The following is a 6030-nucleotide window of genomic DNA, read 5'->3' as shown; positions in this document are numbered from 1 at the left end:
TCCATAAATTTACAGAATTGTGCAACCATCTCCACAATCCAGTTTTAGAACATTCTCACCACCCCCAGAACATTCCCTCTGTGGTCAGTCCCCAAGCCCACCCCAAGCTCTAAGCCACCACTGGTCAGCTCTCCGTCTCTTAAGTTTTTGCCTTTTCTAGAAATATCACATACATGGACTCACGCAGCATGTGGCCTTTTGCGTTTGGGTCTTTCAGGCAGCGGCATGTTTTGGAGGTTCGTGCGTGTGTCAGGAAATCATCCCCTTTTACAGCCTAGTAGAGTTCCTTCGTGGGGGGGGGGGTGTCTCACAGGTGGTTTACCTACTCATCAGTGATGGATGCCGGAGCTGTTTTTGCTGTCTTATGACTGACACAGCTTTGAACATTCGTGTGCACACCCTCCAGTGGACATGCGTTTTCTTCCTTTTTTTTTTTTTTAAATCACCAGTGAACTATTTTTTTTTATAAGATTTATTTATTTGAGAGAGAGCGAGAGCACACAGTGGGAGGGGAGGGGCTAAGGGAGAGGGAAAAGCCCACTCCCTGCTGAGCACAGAGCCCCACGCTGGGCTCCATCCCAGGATCCTGGGATCATGATCTGAGCCGAAGGCAGATGCTCAACCCACTGAGCCACCCGAGTGCCCCTGGACATGTATTTTTAAATGCTGTTTTCAAAGGTAAACCATGATTCCCCTAGACTCTTCCCCACTCCTCAGCATGTCTGCAGCCAATGCCATCAGAGGCACGAAGCAAGGGATTGATTCCAAAGGACTAATGGGAGAATCCAGCCTCTCCTACCAGAAGCTAAGCAGTTGAGATCAAGCTCAGACCCCTCCCCAGGCCCTCCCCCGCTGCAGGCTGGCCTTACCCACTGTCATCGCCCTCCCCCTCCCTCATACCCCAAAAGTTATGCCACAACTGAGATCCGGCGATTAAAGGATTTCTGCCTTTCAGTTAAATTAAAATGCCCCAAGCTGCTGGCAGGGAAGAGAATTAAAACAGGATTGACCTAGATCTCTTGAAAGTCCTGGGCCCTCTCTCATTCCTCCTGAGCATCCCTAGGCCTGGGATGTCCCTCGGGGATGAGATCCAAAATTCTGGTCCAAAAGTAGCATCCTGCATGCGCAGCGGTCAGGACAAACTGAGGCCCCAAACACTGGTCTTCTATCCCAGAGACCCCCAAATCTTTTCGGCTATTCAGCTCCCCTGACTCAGTAGAATTCATGTCTAAAACAGTAAGCCTCTTTATATCAGGGATACCCCAGTGCTGTACAGGAAAGTCTTTTTCCCGCTCCACTTCCAACCTCTTCCTTCTGCCCCTCAGTGCCACACAGCAGCAAGGCTATTACCCTGAGCACATACACTGTCCCTCTCGGTGGTCTGGAAGGGATCAATAGAGCAAAGGCTGTTGAGTGGCCTTTGCCCTGAGCCCGTTCCAGGAAACCTCTCCTGTGTCCAGACAGTTTTGGGGCTTAAATTCTAGGTTAAGCCATTTGGTAGAGAGGGTTCTGAACTCCGAGTCCAAAGATCGGGGTTTGTGTCCCTGGGCAGGCTTGTGACAGCAGTGACTTCAGGTCCTTTACCTAGCGTGGGGGTGATGCTTTGCCTCCTGCCTGTCTTCAGGGACAGCTGAGATACCAGGAAGAGATGGGGGAGGTACCTGCCCTGAAACTCATATGGGCTAGAGACAGACCCCTTATCTAAGGGATTCAGAGAATGGGAAAACTTCACTCCCAGCATCAGTCAGGTTAGAAACAAGGACCCTTTCAGGGAAACAGTCTCTCAGGAACTGCCATCCTTGGCTGGCCCCCCAGGTCTGCCAAGTCAAACACTGGCCCTGGGCCAGGAGTTAAAGATGTGCATTGAAGTGAGGGACAAAGCTACATTTTTATATAGGAGTGAGAGTTTGGGGGACTTAGGCCACACTGTTGGGAAACACCTGGGCGTTTACTATGTTGTGGGAAAGATCATAGCAAGTGGGACAAGAATAAAGGCCTGGACTGTAAATCCCAGTCTTGCCACCTACTAGCTGTGTGCCCTCAGGCAAGTTATTTAACATCTCTGGGCCTCAGTTTCCTCATCTATAAAATGGAAATAGGCATCTTCCAAGGTTACTGTGAAAATGAAGAATGTATGTGACGCTCTTAATTTTGTGCCCAAAGTGACATTTTTCTTCAAGTTTTATTTTTTTTAAAGATTTTATTTATTTATTTATTTGAGACAGAGAAAAAGAATGTGTATAAGAGAGAACAAGAGTGGAGGGAAGGGGCAGAGGGAGAGGGAGAAGCAGATTTTCCACTGAGCAGAGAGCCCGATGTGGGGCTTGATCTCAGGACCCTGAGATCATGACCTGAACCAAAGGCAGATGCTTAAACAGCGGAGCCACCCAGGCGCCCCATGTTTTCTTTTTAATAAGGCATTTCCCAAGTGCCTGCTGTGCATCGGATCCTCTAGGTGTGTGTTCATATGTCCATGCAGTAGAAATTTTCAAGTGCCAACAATATGCTAGAATTTATGAAATACTCTACTAAAAAAAGAAAGTGGGGCACCTGGGTGGCTCAGTCGGTTAAGCGTCTGTCTTGGGCTCAGGTCATGATCCCCGGGTCTGGGACTGAGCCCCATGTTGGGCTGTCCACTCAGCAGAGAGTCTGCTTCTCCCTCTCTCTCTTCCCATCCCCCCTGCTCACTCTCAGTCTTGCTCTCTCACATAAATAAATAAAATCTTAGAAAATATATATTATTAAAAAAAAAAAAAGAAAGAAAGTGAAGGAGCACCTGGGTGGCTCAGTCGGTTGAGTGTCCAACTCTTTGTTTCTGCTCAGGTCATGATCTCAGGGTCCTGAGATCCAGCCCCACGTCGGGCTCCACGTTGGGCATGGAACCTGTTTAAGGAGTTCCTCTCCACCCCTCACCCCTCCCTAAAAAAACAAGAGAAAAAGGAGCTTGAAAAGGATGAAGTGACAATTAAAAAAAAATAAGTGAAGATTTATATAGCGCTGGGCCACTTTCAAAGCTCTTTTACACACACTGCCTTGTTTTACCCTTCCACATCCTTCAAGGTGAGGATGAGGAAACAGAAGCTCTGGGGATGTGGCAATTTGCCCAAGATACCAACTAAAATGTGCCACAACAGCCTGAAACTCAGGTCTTCAGATAGTAAATCCAGTTGACTTTATAGGGCACCCCACTTCCAGAAGGACAGGGCAATTAATACATGAGTAGGATGGACACCCCCCTGCCAGTCTCCACCATTGATGCTCCCAGAACCCCGGACACCTCCCCTCATTGAGTATCTTCCAGGGTGCCCTATTGTATTTACCTACCGTGACTCATCTCCATATTCCAGGAGACTTCCCCGAATGAGGTATCATATTCAGTGGACAATGCCTGAGTCCATCAGGTTCTTAGTTGCCAACAAGGGCCCGGGTCGTGGCGGTGCCCCAGCTGCCAAGTGGCTGAGGAAGTGCAGGTCTGGCTTCTGTCTGGAACAGGGGTGGGGGGACTTCGAGCAGGAGAGTGTTCAATGACTCTGGGAGCCATACAGAGGGCCAGATGTTCTGCGTCCTGGCCTGAATCTGAAACTGGGTGGGTGGGGAGACCGTGTATGTATATTCAGCCCTAATTAAAGAGCAGAGAATCCTTCCAGCAGAGTCTCGGAGTCCCCCGTGGGTGCTCAGAGCCGGGATCCCAGCCTTCTGCTGGCCAAAGAGGTTCGGGTGGATTCCCGACCAAGGAGGCCTCACTCCGCACAGACATAGAGACACAAGCCACTGGCCTTGCCCTGTCCAGGTGCATCAGCCGGGTTCACTGGGATCTGGTCACCCGGAGCAGCAGGAGCCTCAGTACTTAGAGGCAGGGTATGGTTTCTGCTGGGACACCAGATTTGGGGGTGTCCTCAAGTGCAACCTTGAGCATTCCAACCAACAGTGCCCTGCCCAAGCTGTGGGTTCCAAGGAACAATCCGGATTCCCAAGCTCTGACACCCTGGAAAGTACATAAGCCCACTCCCCACCTCGGTTTCTCTAAGGGGAAACTACTGAGCCTAGGGAAGAGCCAGAGAAATGGGGAAAAAATGAGAGAAATGGCAGGATTAGAATAAATGCAAAATAATCACATGGACAAGCCCCGGAGAGAGAGAGCAAAGGGAGAGGTGATTGATGTTGCCCAGCGGAGTCTGAGAAAGCTCTGATGGGGGAGACTGGCAGGAGTCCCCCCGCAAAGCACGGGAGAGAAAGGTGTTTTGCACGAGGGCACAGCACGTTCAGGGAGAAAATTCTTCGGGCAGGCAAGCTTCTGAGGAACGCTGACCAGTTGGCTGGCTGGACGGGAGGCAGGAAGTAGGCAGGAAACGCCAGTGGGGCAAAATGGGAACAGGAGACCTGGCTGTGACCTTCAGACAGGGGCCAAACGGCTTGGGACATTGAGCAGCTTTGCATGTGAAAGGGAAATTGGCATTTGTGCTGAGAAATAAAGCTGTGTATGTGGAGGGCCAACTCTGCTCCCCATGGCTTCCTGAGAATATTTTCTGTCACACCCTGTGCCCATTTTACAGATGGGGGATGAGACATAGCAGGGGGTTTTCTACAGCAGTGGCTCTGGGTGAGCAGAGAGCTGGACAGAAGGGACCTAGGCAGAGCCAAACCACCCCGTTGAGGGTGAGGACCCTCTCTCATGGAAGGAAGCAAGTCCAAGTTGATTAAAAAATTCTCTCTGGGTGCCTGGCTGGCTCAGTCAATGCAGGTTGCAACTCTTGATCTCGGGGTGGCACATCTGAGCCCCACGTTGAGTGTAGAGATTATATAAATATAAAATCTTAAAAAATAATTCTCTCTTCTGATCTTAAGATCTGGAACCTGGGTCCCCTCTCTGGGCCACCGCAGCACCACCCTCAACATCTTTTTTTTTTTTTTTTTTTTTAAAGATTTTATTTATTTATTTGAGAGAGAGAGACAGTGAGAGAGAGCATGAGCGCAGAGAAGGTCAGAGGGAGAAGCAGACTCCCCATGGAGCTGGGAGCCCGATGTGGGATTCGATCCTGGGACTCCGGGATCATGACCTGAGCCGAAGGCAGTCGTCCAACCAACTGAGCCACCCAGGCATCCCCACCCTCAACATCTTAAACAAGGCTTCTGGTCAGGAGCCCCCAGACCATGGCTCTTTGGTGGTGGGGCCCATGGACCTGACGCTAGGCAGAGACTTAGTGATAGCTGTTCGACGAAGCTTCCTGTAAATAATGCTTTTGGTGGTCTCCTAGCTCTGGCCAACACCTTCAGGAAGTAATTCCCAGGCTCCCTGGTTCACCAAAGTCATGCAGAAAGGAAGGACCGCCATGTACTTCTATGATGCTGCCCAGGGCCAGAGTGCTCCCTCCCCAGTCAGGCGAGTCAGGGAGGGAAGGCTTCCAGGAGGGCCCAGCCCAGTGACCTGCCGGGGGAAGGGGACCTGGGCTCAGGAGTGAGGACAGAGGCTGGTGGAGGCCACGTAGGGAGAGAATATCAGCTTCTCACCTGCGGGGCTGTGTTTCCCCATCTGTGAAAGGCAGAGTCTCATACCTGCCTCAGCAGGATTCCCCGAGGTGGTGGGTGTCGGGAGAGGCTGGAGGAGGGAAAGAAACCAGCCCTGCCTGAGCCAGCAGATGGACCAGGTCCTCTGCTGGGCGGGCCACTCCATACCTCCTTGCTACACGTCAGCCTCCGCTGGTTCTTTGTGGTGAGTCACAGGCCCCTGTGCCTGCTTCCCCCTCGACCAAATGGGATCCATAACAGCACTGACCTTCCAGGGTTTCATGACATCTAGGTGTGAGGTGATTTGGGTTGCTATCTTGATCTTGTCTGCTGTTTTTTGTTTTTTTTTTTTTTTAAGATTATTTATTTATTTATTGGACAGATAGAGATCACAAGTAGGCAGAGAGAGAGATAGAGGAGGAAGCAGGTTCCTGGCTGAGCAGAGAGCCCGATGCGAGGCTCCATCCTAGGACCCTGGGATCATGACCTGAGCTGAAGGCAGAGACTTTAACCCACTGAGCCACC

The sequence above is a fragment of the Mustela nivalis genome, assembly GCF_964662115.1.
Source record: "Mustela nivalis genome assembly, chromosome: 1".
Taxonomy (NCBI): domain Eukaryota; kingdom Metazoa; phylum Chordata; class Mammalia; order Carnivora; family Mustelidae; genus Mustela; species Mustela nivalis.
This window is presented reverse-complemented; position numbering follows the sequence as displayed.